At 37.2% G+C, this 14,965-nt stretch overlaps 1 protein-coding gene across 23 annotated transcripts in view; it reads left to right on the plus strand.

Moving 5' to 3' along the window:
• Ptprd (protein tyrosine phosphatase receptor type D) overlaps positions 1–14,965 on the plus strand; it is a 481,801-nt gene that overhangs the window by 244,896 nt on the left and 221,940 nt on the right. The window contains exon 1 of one of the 23 annotated variants that reach the window (XM_038332359.1): positions 6,862–6,982. The exons of the other annotated variants lie outside the window; for them this stretch is intronic. The gene's annotated coding sequence lies outside the window, so the exon portion shown is untranslated. Of the gene's footprint in view, positions 1–6,861; positions 6,983–14,965 lie in introns of those variants that run through there. 23 annotated transcript variants of the gene reach the window in all.

Raw genomic sequence — 14,965 nt, forward strand, 5'->3', positions numbered from 1 at the left:
GAAAGGCAAATGTTGAGTGTAAACTCCCAAATTTAATTATATGTTTGTTTTCTCATGCATTCAACAAATGCCTTTTTGCAAACTCAGACAAAAGGAAAGAAGAAATTGCCAAGGTGCTTTTGGTTCTGTCACATGGCAGCTTGTCAGTGTGGTGCACTCCTTTAATCCCAGCACTTGGGATGCAGAGACAGGTGAATCTCTGTGAGTTCCAGGTCAGTCTGATTTACAAATCGAGTTCCAGGTCTACCAGGACTGTTACACAGAGCATCTCTGTCTCCGGGAAAAAAAGAAAAGAAAAGAAAAAGTCACATGAAAACACATAATTTCTTAGTCTGAGATTTACAGACTTGAATATATATCAGACTTTCCTGGAAGGTCTGTGAACCTCAGCTTGCTGAGTATTTTGACTCCTTTCAAACCCTGACACTTTGACTCAGGTCTGGGTTCGAATCAGAAAGTTCGTATTTTTATTACATTCCTAGGAAATGCTGATTATATCTTTGTACTAAAACCTTTTAAATTGTTTCAGTTGAATATAAGTAGAATTTTTTTAAAAGGAGGCAAAATTGAAAGTAAGGGAGATGTTTAAAAGAAGTGGAGTTCTTCAAGCCTCTAGTAAAAGGTTTCTCAAGCATGAAGAATGGTATATACATGCTCATGAGATATGGTGTATTTGTAGACCTTTTCTGTAATCCAGAACAATGTGTGTGATGTTGAGAAAAAGCTAAAGAATTTGGATAATTTTTGATTCAGAAATATTTGAATCGGGAAAAGTTTAGTGGGGGAAGTGCAGTTTAGAACATGTGTGGGAAGAACTCGAAGTGGAGGAATTAAGTTCTGATGTTACCTAAACACTAAATGGTAAACACCAGACTGTTCTCTAGACTACTCTCCTGACAGCGCAGATCACAGGGAGTCTTGGGTTGGCTCCAAGGGGATCCATCAGAACAACTGGAGGTTCCCACTGAGAAAGAAGTTCCCAACCCTGCCTCCTGTGGTGACCCACTGGGACTGCTTAAAATAGAATACAGTTGTAGTCTGATGGAGAGGGACATTTGCTCTCGCTTTGTTGAGTTTTGCTGCATGAAATATTAAGCTTCACATTCACCAGGAAGAGAAATGGACATGCCCAGTGCAGAGTGTCTTGTTGCTGTGCTAACCTTTGCATAATTGTCTCACACGCTGTTGCATGTGTATAGATATATGTGTTCCAGAATAGAGCAACACAGAACACCAATCTAATTATTTCACTCACCGCCCAGAGGAATTGTGTTTATTTTGAGTTTAAAATACAACTGATATCTGAGAAAATTTTAGCACATTGGAAAAGATGTAAACTAGAATAGATAACCCATAAAAATGCAAATCATCACCAAAAACAGCTATCTTATTTTTTCCTCAAATATCAGTGAGAGTCTTTGATTCAGTCTTGGAAGTCAGCCTTAAATGCAGAATTATCAGAAAGCTGGAAATGCTATTTTAGCAAAACTCAATATTGTGTATGAATGGTTATTATAGATATTGACTTTTTTATAAACATGATGGAACTGGGAATTGCTGCAGGTATTGTGTGCTGACAATTGGTTGAGAAGTATGAACATTAATATTAAAGAGAAAAGAAAAAGACCTTCAGTAATCTGTCAGCACTTCTGGGTTTGGTGTTATAAAGACAGATAAACAGTTTCTACAAGCATGATCCTTTTCTGAGCTACATGCATCCGAAATACTATCCACCACAACATGTGGGGATTTACAGACTGTCAGAGATACCTCATTTGTAAATGTAAACTGATCCAAGTAAATTATTTGAAGAAACTGTGGGAGTACATTTCTCATTTCAGAGCTAGGCTGGGAACTTAGCTTTGCCAGGAGCCCTTCCTCATTTGGTCTTTCCATCCTTGGTCCAGGGCACATTGTTTACTATGTGGATGGTATTAATAGATATTAGTGGCTACATATATCAGCTAGTGTCTTTATTTTTGTTGCAACAATTTTGTACTTGTTTTGTAACATCTATATTTATGTGTATAGACAGGATATTCCATAGACATTTAATTTGGCAGTATAAGTGGATACGCATGCTGTGAATTATACACATAGGTATTTATGAAATTCTCTATGTCTGTGAGATTGCACCACTGCTTTTTCATGAAAACTTTGGAAGACTGGTTTAGCATTGAAGAGAAAATAAGTGTGTTCCAGAACCGGTGTCTTGATTCTGAGTCCTATTTGAAGTCTACAGTTGCATCTGTGACCATACACACCACCCTGAAGACATCTGATGGCCTCTGAAGGGTACAGATGCAGTTGACCTATTCTGTTGCCTTCAGATTTGTATATCCAGGAAGCTCACATGGAAAAGATTTGCAGGCAAAGTTTCAGTCTGAACTGAACAGGAAATGACTTGTGTTGCTACAGTGTAACAACTATTTACTTAGCTTGCATGTTGTGCCTCATCTTATGGCTGATCTGCAGAGGTTGTCTAGAGTGTGAAGGATGTGGATAGGCAGCATGCTAGTACTACACTTAGCTTTTGGTGACTGCAGAAATGGCTAGAATGAATTTTCCAGGAGTATTGTGGAATGACTCTATATAATTTTGTATGCTCTCGTCTGCATGCTTGAGGTCTTATTTACCTTCAGGGAACAATCCAACTTACTCTTGGTAAATGAGACATAGAAGCCTGTTTCAAAAGCCTTCTATCTTCTCAGCTTGAGATCAGCTGCCTTCAAACTGAGACGATAATGTACAATGCACTATCACTTTGGATGTCTTTATATTTAATTCATCATTCATTTTTTATCATTTGCGTGTGTGTGTGTGTGTGGTGTGTATATGTGTGCATACATGGAAGTTTAGGTGTTCCAGCACACAAGCACTTGTGTGGAGGGTATAGGGTGTCCCATGCCAATGATTTTTACCTTATTTCCTTGAGATAGGGTCATTTCTCAGGGAATGAGCTACTTGTAATTTTTAACTAGACATGTGGTGAACCAGTCATCCTCCTGTCTTCATCCCCACTCCCTTGAATACTAGCATTGCACGCACATGCTAACACCCTCAGGGTTTTCTATGCATGATAGGAATCACAGCTGCGGTCTTCTTATACAACAAGCATTCTTGCCCACTGAGCCATCTCCGCAGCTCCTCATCGTTTTTCTTTAATACTGCTGAGACTATGTTTGGGGATTTTTCTGGGTGTTGTCACCATAAGTTAAAGTGTTCAAACAGTAAGCCATGCAGTATTCATGATAGTAGATGATTCTTTAATTGAATAAATTGATATTTCTTGGAATGTGGCAGTGACTTTGTTGGAAATTCTCATGGAATACTCAATGTATCTTATTATCAATGTTATTTGTATGTTATTATGAATGGATTATTATGATTCTGCTGATCATTAGGAGCAATTTCAATTAAAAAACCTAAAAGATGAATCTTCTGGAAGAACCGTGGATAATAGACCATCACAGAGATTGAGGGAGAATCTAAGCCTGAAAAGAATATGGTTTCATCTAAACTCACAAAGACTGTGGCAGTATGCACAGGGCCTGCACAGATTCAAGTCAGCTTTTTGTAATGGAAAAATTAGTTTTCTCCAGTGTAGTTCCAGCAGGTATATAAATCATATTTAAGGATACGCCCCATACTCAGCAGTAGATGTCCAACACAAAATGAACTCAGTTGTGTATTCTCTCATATTTTTTATTTGGGGCATTTCTTTCCTTGTTTTACTGAACTTTTGCTTGCATACTATGGTGTCTAATTTTGTGTTTTTATGGGTTGTGTTTGTGTGTTTCTTGTACCTTTGTAAAAATTCTGTTTTGTTTGGATGTTTGTTTTCTAAATGGTAAAAGAAAGAAAGAGTGCGAAGTTAGATGAGACGGGAGGATCTGGGAGTAGTTGGGAGAGGGGAGACCATGATCCGAATATATTCTTTAAAAAATCCATGTGTGTGTGTGTGTGTGTGTGTGTGTGTGTGTGTGTGTGTGTGTGTTGTGTGCACTTTTTAAAAGGAGAATATGACTTAATGGGTTTGCATTGAAGAAGGGTGGTGTTGCCTGGAACTACCATTTCTGACAAGTTCCTCAGAAGAATACTGACCTCAACCTTAGGCAAAAGTTAAAATATTAATTAGACAAATAGTATTTCTTCCTTGTTTATACTCACATGAATTCTAAAATTGTTCTACAAAAATTGGAATATAAACAAAATATAAGTATAAACTTTATTCATACGTAGTTATTAATTACAAAAGAAAGTAACAACGCATTCCACTTTAATTTTAAAAAATACAGAGATGACAGCAGCATTGCACAAATATGCTGCTAATGTTTTTCTCAGATGCTGTGAAGAAAACATTCTAAGGGAGGGAGGATTGGTACCATTTCCCCACTGTGGACAGAGGACGGGAAAAAGACAAATTCAAGATGATTAGAGATATGGTTCATAGCTGAGAAGGACGTTCTGCTTTTAATTCCCCCAAATTGAATTAAGTTCCTTTTTAAAGATGATTTTAATATGACCAGTGTTTCTATAACTGCTTTCTCTGCATGCAGACTGAGGGGAGAGCTCAGAAGCATTGGCTGCTGTGGGCAAGGTTGTATCCATCTCCGGGTGTTTCTGAATCATAGCCCCATGTATCTTGTTGAAATAGTGTAGTGTTTCTAAATTATTTCTAGACTGATTTCTTATCACTTTCATTGTTGAATAAAAGAATTAAATATACAGTAACATAACCTCAGGCACTTAAATAGAAATAGAATGTTGAGACCTTGAAAGTGTTTGAGGAATGGAATTCTTGTGTGTGAAAATAGAGGCCTGAAGTCCAATATTGGCAAATTAGTGTTTCATGACTGTGGAATTTAAAATATATTTATAAATATGGAAAATTACTCTTCAAAGGATGAAAACACAGGTCTTGAAATATATATTCACGCCAGAGAGTGACTCATATAGCTCCCAAAAGCCTTCTGCAGTCTTCCCCCATTTCCATCTATGATTTAAACGAGATTACTCAAGTGTCTCTCGGAATACTTGTAAAGTTTACTTCTACATGCAAGACATTCTGGGTGTCTAGCAATAATTCTTTCCTCTATTCTTTAAATCGTTACTTCTTTGTTTCAGCCTTCTATTACCCTCTGAAAATATTTTTGTGTTCCTTACAAATCTTTCTAATTGCCTTTTCCTACGTTTACACAGTTACCCTGGATTCCTTTAATGTGTATAAATGCAACATGGATTCAGGCAGACATCTTGCCTCTACACTGCTATAAAAATGCAAAGACCACTGTCCTTAAATTCGAAAGCTTGGGCATTTTATATTAGGACAGCCTCATAGAAATTTTTTCGGGGGTTTTGTTTGGAAATTTTTATTAGGTCTAAGATTCTTTTGACATTTCTTCTGACCCTTAATTTTACAAATAAAGAGGCTGAAGAACAAAGACTAAGTAAGGGCCACACTTAATTTGCTCTGTCTCCTGCTACAGTCACTCAAAAGCACCCTGTTGAAGTGAATGAAGAAGCAGACTGAATGCCCCCCACAGCCATCATGAGCCACAGGAAGAAAACTGCTTTACACTGTGGCCTTAGGCTTGGAGTTAACTCATTCTGTTTTTCAATTCTATGTCAGCACTGTGTGCTTCGTTTTGGTTCCATCTACTCAGTTATTTCATAGTTTCATTTTTTTTCTTTTGCCGTGTAATCAGCCTGAAAAACACCATGACCAAAACTGTCCCCAGAAACTTCCTCCTCTCTGTGCTCTGGATGAATTTGGCTCTCTGTTGATTGACTGCTATCAGAGCATGCCCTCCGAGATAAAAAGACAATTTCCACAGCTTCCGAAAAGACTTTATGTCGTTTCACAGAGCTAAAACCTGCATTATGTGGACAAACACTACATTTGAAACAAAGAAAACAAAGATTTATAGAGTATGTAAATATTGCTTTTCTAAACCTAAAGCTAACATTTTTATTTCTATGTCAGAATACGTTATTAGTATTTGCAAACTGTGATTATCAGCAAAGGGTGGGAATAAATTCATTGATGTTGAGCTGTTTGGCTCTGCAGAGTGCTCATTTCCACACGTTCTTGCTGGATGTTGCAGCCTGTGTCTAACAGCGATACTCTTGAGGGGATCCTGACTGTCAAATCTGAGAAGGTTCACTTTGGAATTTTTCCTCTAAAAAACAAACAAACAAACAAAAATACCCCTCTGCTTTGCTTGTTGCTGATGAGATTTCTGAGGTTTGAGGAATGAGATAAAAAGTAGAGCATTTGCTGTCAAGCTTGAAGCCTCATGACTAGACGGTCAATTCTTACACGTTGCCTGGCGGAGTCGCAGCCAATGGTGGATTAGTAGGAAAGCAAAAAGTGAGGCTTACTAATGACAAGAGAGCATAACTTGTTCAAGCCTTGTGATAAACACCAAATGGGTTATTGCTCAAGGTAAAGGTTGATAGATGGAACATGCCACGGAAGCTTGTGCCAGAGCACTCTGTCCAGACCCTTGGGCATTCTGCAGCCGTCACGTACAGCTCAGCGCTTTTATGTGTTAGCCTGTGGAAACGATTTCACTTTTGGATCGCTTCCAGAGTGTTTAAGCATAATGGACTTCATACTGCCCGCCTGGGCTGTACCCTGTAGAGCACACTCGGATCATTCAGCTTCAACTCCATTTTATCAGGCTCTTTATCCATTAATTTTCTCCTGACCTTGGGCATAAAATATATGCGCTTTTTATACCGCAGTGTTCTGTGCAGACAGAGGAATAGCATTACCAATCCATCAACATTATGAATGACACAGCTTAAAACAAACACAGGTCAGAGATAGATATTTTAGGAGCAGATTTGTATTGATTCCATCAAAGCATTGAGCTAAAAGGAAAAGGACTCTGAGACTATAAACGATGAAGCAAGTTTTGACAAATAGTCCCGGTACAAAAGTCGACCCAAGAATATACCTCACGGGCAGTCATTGGTAAGAAAGCAACATTTTTTATTATTATAAAAACCCATCTTCCTTCAGTGTATGTATTACTATACTTTAAAAAGCACACTAGCAAGACCGTGTTTCTCTCGGTCTTTAACTATTGAAAGTTTTTGTTTGTTTGTTAAAAGGGGATGCTTATTTTACTCATTAATCTTTATTAAAGATTAATTATCTTTAATTTATTAAGATTATTAAAAAGATTGCTACTTTTGAAATGTCTAAACTACTATATAGAAGATGATAGCTTATTTGTCTTACAATTTAATTTTGATGACAATTGATTTTAAAAGTATTTGTTTGATGACAAAGTTGTTATTGAAGCATAATAAATAATGATGAGTGGATGTACTGTCATGGCTATTGTTAACAGTTCTCATTCACTGTTATAGTCTTGTTAGGTAATGGAGTAGAGCCACAGTAAGTTCTGTTTTCCGACCTGCTTGTCAGTTGCAAAATTCTGAGGGGATAGACAGGGTTTGGTGATCGAAAGTGGTTCAGCATTTACAGAATGCTATAAAAAAATTGAAGAGATGATGGTCCAGGCAGCAGGGATTGCGTTTCCACTAAAACTTCACTGAGCACAAAGTTGATTCTTGTTTGTTTTCCTCTGTATTGCAGAGGGAAGTGTTCTGTACGATATGAGCGGATCTCTTAAGTACCGGTGCTGAAAGAAAATGGGCCATGGATTATGTTAGTTATGGTTTTGAAAAGAGAAAAGAAACAAATAAAGATTCAAAATTTCCCTGTGGGCTATTTTATAAATAAGACAAATAATTTATTATTGCTTAAAAAGTAATAGTATTTGTTTGGCTCCCACCTGTAATTGTGGCACCTACAGGCTGAGGCAGAAGAATCACCATGAGACCAAGATCAGCCTGGGATGTGGAATTAGGCTCTGCTTCAAAAGCAAACAAACAAGACAATATTAATTAATAATTTCATTTGATATATCTTCTTCTTAACAGGCTTATGGTACAAGAGTGTGAATATCTGACTTCGCTTCCTTTGTATGCAAACTGTAGTCTAACGTGTGGCTCCCTTCTTTCCAGTATGCGCTTTCAATGCTCTTTCTAAGTGTCTCATTATTGATAATTGCCCTCTGGGCTGGGTGACTGTGTAGTCAGTCTCCCACTTCTGTGTGCAACGTGGGTTGTCCGTTAGGTTTCTAGTTAGTAACTTGCCCTTTACCTACCTAGGTTTGCCTCCATGTATTTACAAGTTCTTAATGTAATACAGACTGCCCCTGAGCAGTCTGTTGGTGACACACCTGCCATTTCTCTCCCTTTAATTTCCTCCTGAGTACAATTTCAAGTTGATTTAAATGGCTTCCTCCTCCTTTTCTCTCTCCCAGTGCTTTACCTCTCTCCTCAGGGTACACCTGAGGTTTTTCTGAGCATTAGGCAGTGATGTGGGAAGGATTCTAGCTCAGCACTGGAAACCTGGTGGCTCCTGAGGGACAATCAGCAGGTCTGCTCCTGTGCACGGATGGGCACCAGCACCCCATGTGCGGATGCAGTGCAGAGGAAGCTCCAGTCCTCTGTAGAGCCAACCTCCGAGCTGTTCATAGTCTAGAAGATGGCAAACACCTTCACTTTGAAAGTTCCATTTCCAAAATGTTCCCACAATGCAAAACCGTGAAAAATGTTCACGTCTGACCTTTCATGGGATGGGTCAGTCCAAACACAGGTGCCCAGCATTTTACTGTTTGTTTACTCAAGGTGGCAGAGGGAGAAAGACACTGCTAACTCTTCTGCTAAGATGCATAGATTCTGTATAATGCACATGGTTATTAAAATATTTCGTAAAATATTTTGATATATGTTGTACATATGAAATAGCAGTGTGTTTAGTATTCATACCAGTGTCATAGCCTCAAGATACCCTATATTCTGTACGTGCAGAGAGTCTAAAATCTGAAAAAAAATTAAAAGTCTAAAATATTTCTGGCCAGATAAGCAGTTGTCTACCTTCAGACAACCCCACCCCCCCCACACACACACAACAGGACTTCCACGTGTTACATACAAGTGAACACTTCAAATGCTTCCATTTACAATGTCAAATTAACTTGTCTTCTTTTGCTTAGGATTGGTCCTTAGGACTCAATATTGTTGAAATCTGTTTTTTTATTTGTTTTGTTTTACTCTCATTCATTTTAAAATTAAGTTTCCATTTTCAAATTAACTTTTTAAGGCTATCAATATTATTTGTGAATATAGAAAGGTGATTCAACGGTAGTACTCTTAAGATTTATTTTCATGTTTTTATAAGGAAACATTTGTTTCTTCTTATTTATTCATTTTGTTTGTTTGCTTGGTTGTTTTTGAGACAGTCTTTCTCCTGATAAAACAGGTACAAAGTTATGTCCCTTGCTATTTCCCAAATTAACTTTTTTAAATATTAGAAAATACCTAAATATTCTGTTTTTTAGTTTTCATACTGTACTTACAAATCAATCTCCAACAATAAGTTTTCAGAAATTTTGATTAGTAAGCAGCTTTAAAATTAAGATATTCCTTAAACAGTTTTCTTTGATAGAGGCCATGCTTGAGACTTCTTTTCAGAAATCCATTTTCAAGTATTGAAAATTTTAAAGCCTGTTTTATAAGGGTATTTTTATGATTGCTTACTTTAAATAAATGGAAAAATAGATGGAGCTAGGAAAATTGCAAGGTGTGATTCTTTTTAATTTTCATCTTTTGAAAATAAATCTTTACCAGACGAAGAAAACTGTAGACAGACCAATTTTTGAGGGGAAGGCAAATTTGTGATAATTGGAGGGATTTTTTTTTTAAGTTTTCTTCCCTAAATAGACAGAGCTGTTCTAAAGCAGACTGATAACCTCACTCCTCTGTCTTCCTACTGCTGAATGCTGCAGGCCTTTTATGTTATATTGTTAGGTAGATGGGCGTATGTAGTCTGGGGAGTCTGTGAACCTCTTTCTGCAAATGTTGCTATTACTGCACAATCATAGCCTATTCTTCCAGAAGAGTGAAGGGCTGATCTGGTAGCAGATCCCAAGTCCCCTTAAGATGAAATCCATAGAGTTTTCCCTGTGTGAGTAAAATGAAGTCCCTGAAGTTGAGTGCATCTGGGTAGGAGATGCTTCTGGATAGAGGAATAAGATTATCTAACTGGGAAGGAAGTGCTGACACACATAGTAGTTCTCTTCAGAATGAGACACGCTAAGCCAAGCTTGGGAGCACATCCGAATGTATTAATGGAATGATGTTTGTATAATGTCACGAAGAAATCGATAGCTAAACATTAACATATTTGAACAGTTCCTAGAATTTACATTAACATTTATAAAAGTTTGCTTTTAGTGGTTTTTAATTCTATAGAAAATTGAATCTATTGTGCTTGTAAAAGAAAATTCGTGAGAGACATCAGAGTTATACTAGAAGTCTGCCTTTGGTGCAAAAGTCAATAGAATTAGCTATGTGATTGTGAATAGGCTGAAGTTAATTTAGGTTAACAGAGATTAAAAAAAAGTCTGTCTCTTGAAGACATATTGCTCTGACCTTATTCTTTCTCTGTACAGGTAGAGAATTATCTGTTCTGTTCTCTCATTTGTGTTTACCAAAGGTGAAGGATCTTCCTTTTAAAACCATGTAATTCAAACCCTGCTTAGTGGCAAGTATCTCTAGTAGTAGAACCACTACTTTCTTTTCAGGTGGTTTTCGAGCAGCAAGAAAGCAAAGTTGCAGGGAGATGAGATGGAGGCATTTTGCTGTTAATAGGTGCTTTGTGTACTACTGAGAGGAGGTCTGTAACAGGAAGGAAGGAAGGGAGGGAGGAAAGAAGGAAGGAAGGAAGGAAGGAAGGGAGGGAGGGAGGGACGGAGGGACGGAGGGAGGGAGGGAGGAAAGAAGGAAGGAAGGAAGGAAGGAAGGAAGGAAGGGAGGGAGGGAGGGAGGGAGGGAGAACAGATGGAAAGAAGACTTTACTATATTCATGACATCCCTGAGAAACTCCTATTGTAGTATCTTTCAGATTGTAGTACCTAAGTGCTCCCTAAGGTGCTGGCTGTTAAGTGGTATTCACCAAAATGCAGCAACTCCATAATACATAGTATACTTAAATGTGATAGATTTTGCTGAATAACCAGCAACCCATTGAATAAATCAATGATTAAATTATGTTTCAAACTTATTATGTTTCTGATTCAATTTTAATATATTGCCATGACTGTCAGTCCTTCTTGCATACTGAGAGAATCCAATGCAATGTTTTATCTAATTTCAATGAGGAAGAGGTATCACTTCTAAATCACTATTCAGAATGACATGGTAACGGCGTAATGTGTTCGGCTCCATAGAGGATTAATTCATGGAATCATGCATTTAAAGACATTGCAGTATCCTAGAATGAACTCTGAAATCTGCAGACTCGTGAATAAGCGAACTTAATTAGCTTGGTCATCAGACCTCATTTGTGAAAGAGGGAAGTTACATGGAAAATATCTGTGATTACTGCTAGCCTAAATGTTGGGTGAGTCATCTGTTCACTGGTAAAACATTTTAAATACTTACTGTGTGTACTAAGAATATTAGGAGTTGTTTTTTGACTTCAAAAAACTCATATTCCCATTGGAATTGCACATGAATACAAATACATACACTCAAAAAATGCCAAGCAAGTAACATGCTACCAGTGCCTAGCATAATGCTGGGCTCGATGCTGTCATCTTTTCCTCAATGTTCTCTTGGCAGTGGAACAAAGTGCTTTTATGGTCCACAGAACTGCATTTTATTGATGCAGAATAAAATGTACTATGGCATTATGGAAGCATGTGGGCTAGCACCTCACTCTTCTGAAACTGGAAATGGCAAGATGTTTAGGAAGATGATGATGATGGTGATGATGATGGTGATGATGATGATGAAGGTGGTGGTGATGATGATGATGATGATGATGATGATGATGATGATGATGATGGTGATGATGATGATGACAGGAGCAGGTGATTCCCTGCCTCTGTCCTAACCAACATTTGTGTGGGGAAGTAGACTGTAGAACAGTGCCATCATTTTTGTTGTACCAGGAATGGAAAGTAAGGGGAGCTTTGAAATCTGCATAAAGGGAGTCACCTCCAAGCCATTCCTTCAGTACTTCACGTTGTTTGCTCATATTTTTCCCCTTGTGCCAATGTGAAACATTTTTTTGTCACTGATGTTCTATTGTCATTTAGATAAGGGAGACATTACTTAGGACTAAGAAAACTTGAAATCTGGAAAAACTCGTTAATACCTTAATAAAAACTGAAATGATCAGAACCAAAACGGGAGTGAGAAGTCTCCCCAGCCCTGTACCCAATTCAGATGTCTGCAGCAGTAGCTACAAAACAAACACACAAGTAAACAAATAAAGCAGCCCCTTCTAGAGAGTCTGCGCTGGCCTGTGAATAAAACCTGTTATACACATTTTGCATCTCATGTATTTCTTCTCCGAAGAAGCATTTCCCATTCCTCTTGTGCTGTTGATTTTCTTCTGACAGCTCACCTGTAATCCTCAGTTTATAATCTTCACAGAATTGTACTATCGCCCTTCAGAGTAGTCCTAAGGCCCCTGAGAGTTTCACAAAGTTGTTTGCTTTTGTTTGTTTGTTTGTTTGTTTTTTCCATCTCTGTTTAAGCAGCAGCTGACCTATGGCTTTCAATCTTTATAATATACATTGGTTTCCAGAGGCTCATGGTTTCCCTTAGTAATATTCATAATAAAACATTGATGAGTAAACCTGCCCTGGCATTTAAGGCATTCATTTTATATATTATCAAAAAAAAATCTCAGAAATTTGAAGTATTTTCAAATGTATTTACAAGCTTAAATTAGTAATTATTGACAATAAAATATTTTATCTTTTCTTCGCTTATCCTCCTTTTGTGCCTAGATCCTCCTTTATAGTATTTTGATGTCAAGCAAGATAATCACAGTTTTTAACACATTAACAAACAAATTTGTATTCATTTGTATTTAATATATAAAGTTCTGGGAGCGGAAACATCTTAGGGGTAAGTGTTTCTGTGAAGACTGTGCCAAGAACTCTCACTTCCATACCTAATAAGCCGTGCAGCTCTGAATGTTGCTTAGGAAGATGAATGTCCTTTTAGCAGGTAATGAATTCATAGTCTGCTAAGTGGCCACATGTGATTCTCACAGGAAAGAGGTATGCATCTCTGCTTCAGAGAAAAGTCACTTTTCATACAGTCACTGATGAACATGGGAATGCTTCCAGTGATTATTCACTGAGCAGAGAGCACCTAACTGGAGTCTCTCAGCATAACCCTTCCAATCTCTTCCACACTTTACTCACAGTACTTTTTTTGTACTCAGGCCCAGTGTGGCTACTTCGCAATTCTACCAGTAGGGGGCAGATTCATTGTCATGGTCTTGTCTTTCTGTTACTATGGTTTTATTTTAATTTTTTAAGTAACCTTGTATTTGCTTTCATTGGAATATATTTGTGCAGTGAAGACACTGATATTTTAGATATGAATTACGCTAGTCTCATGACTTCTGTCAACTTTTTAAAAAGTATTGCTAGAGTATGAAAATAAATGTGTTCACTTGGTTAATGGGTATTTTTATTAATTTAAAAAAATAGAATATTGCCACCCCTTTTCTTTAATAGTCAAACATATAATAACCACATACCTACATGTTCTCTTGGATAAATAAATTTTTCCAGAGATTCTTGCTTCATTAAGAGCACTGTGATATAACATGAATGTTAAAATTTTTGTTTGATTTTTGAACAGCGAATAAAACAAAGGTCTTATGTGTGCTTGTCAAGCTTTCTACCAATTAGCTAAACTCCCAGACCTAGTCTTATCTTTTATTTTCGGGTGGTGGTGGCACACGCCTTTAATCCCAGCACTTGGGAGGCAGAGACTGGCAGATCTCTATTAGTACTAGGCCAGCCTGATCTGTAAAATCTAGTTCAGGACATGCTCCAAAGCTACAGAAAAAAAAAAAAAAAAAAAAAAAAAAGAGCCTTATTCAGAGAATGAAAAATCTTTTGGGCTGCAGTGAGACACATTTTAATCCCATTATTTGAGAAGCAGAAATAGGCATATCTCTGTGAGTTCCAGGTCAGTCTGGTCTAGAAAGTGAGTTCCAGCATTGCCAGGGTTACACACAGAAACCCTGTCATAAAACAAAACAAAACATAATGAAAAAAGAATGGAAAAACAAACCTTGTACTGAGGAAAGACTTTTAAAAATATTCAATTTTTAAAAGCTAAAGAAAATATTATTCAAATAGAATAGAACAGTACCATTATGTGTATTTTTAAGAATATAGGCTTACATTGTTTCCTAAGAGTAAGAAAAAAAAAAAAAACAAGGAATGAGAACTGATATCCCAGATATTGAATCAAAAACATTCTTTTTATATAGAACTCATTTATCAACCTTGTAATTGACTGATGTCTAAAAGAAATTCTGTTACTACCTTTTCATACTTGGAAAATCAGGATTTCCCTGCCCCTGTCTCTTATTGAAGAATATGCTTCCATATTGAATCCCCTTTTCTGGAATTTGCCTTTGTTTTCTTGTAGCAGTATATTGGCATACACTCTTGGTTTTGTGATTGACCAGTTACTTAGGAAATTGTTAAAATCTACTTGGTGTAGCATTCTGATGTCCATAGGTGCTTTTATTTTTCCAACTTGTTTGCATATTTTCTACCACACATTATACATGTATATTTGAAGCACAATACTACAATTGTATTGCTAAGCATCTGGTTGTGGGACTAGAAACGTTTTGACATGTCTGACATGTGGCCTCAGGATTATGAATGTGTTTGAGGACACTACAAATAGCTTAAATCAATATGAGAGGTTTTTTTTCTTGAGATTCTGGTCTTTTAATTCAATTGCCTGATTTTTGAGCATGCATATTATAGATTACAAAGACTTAGAACCAATGTCAAAAGGTTGAACTCACTTGGTTGACTCTTAGGAA

This window comes from Arvicola amphibius, chromosome 6, assembly GCF_903992535.2.
Source record: "Arvicola amphibius chromosome 6, mArvAmp1.2, whole genome shotgun sequence".
Taxonomy (NCBI): domain Eukaryota; kingdom Metazoa; phylum Chordata; class Mammalia; order Rodentia; family Cricetidae; genus Arvicola; species Arvicola amphibius.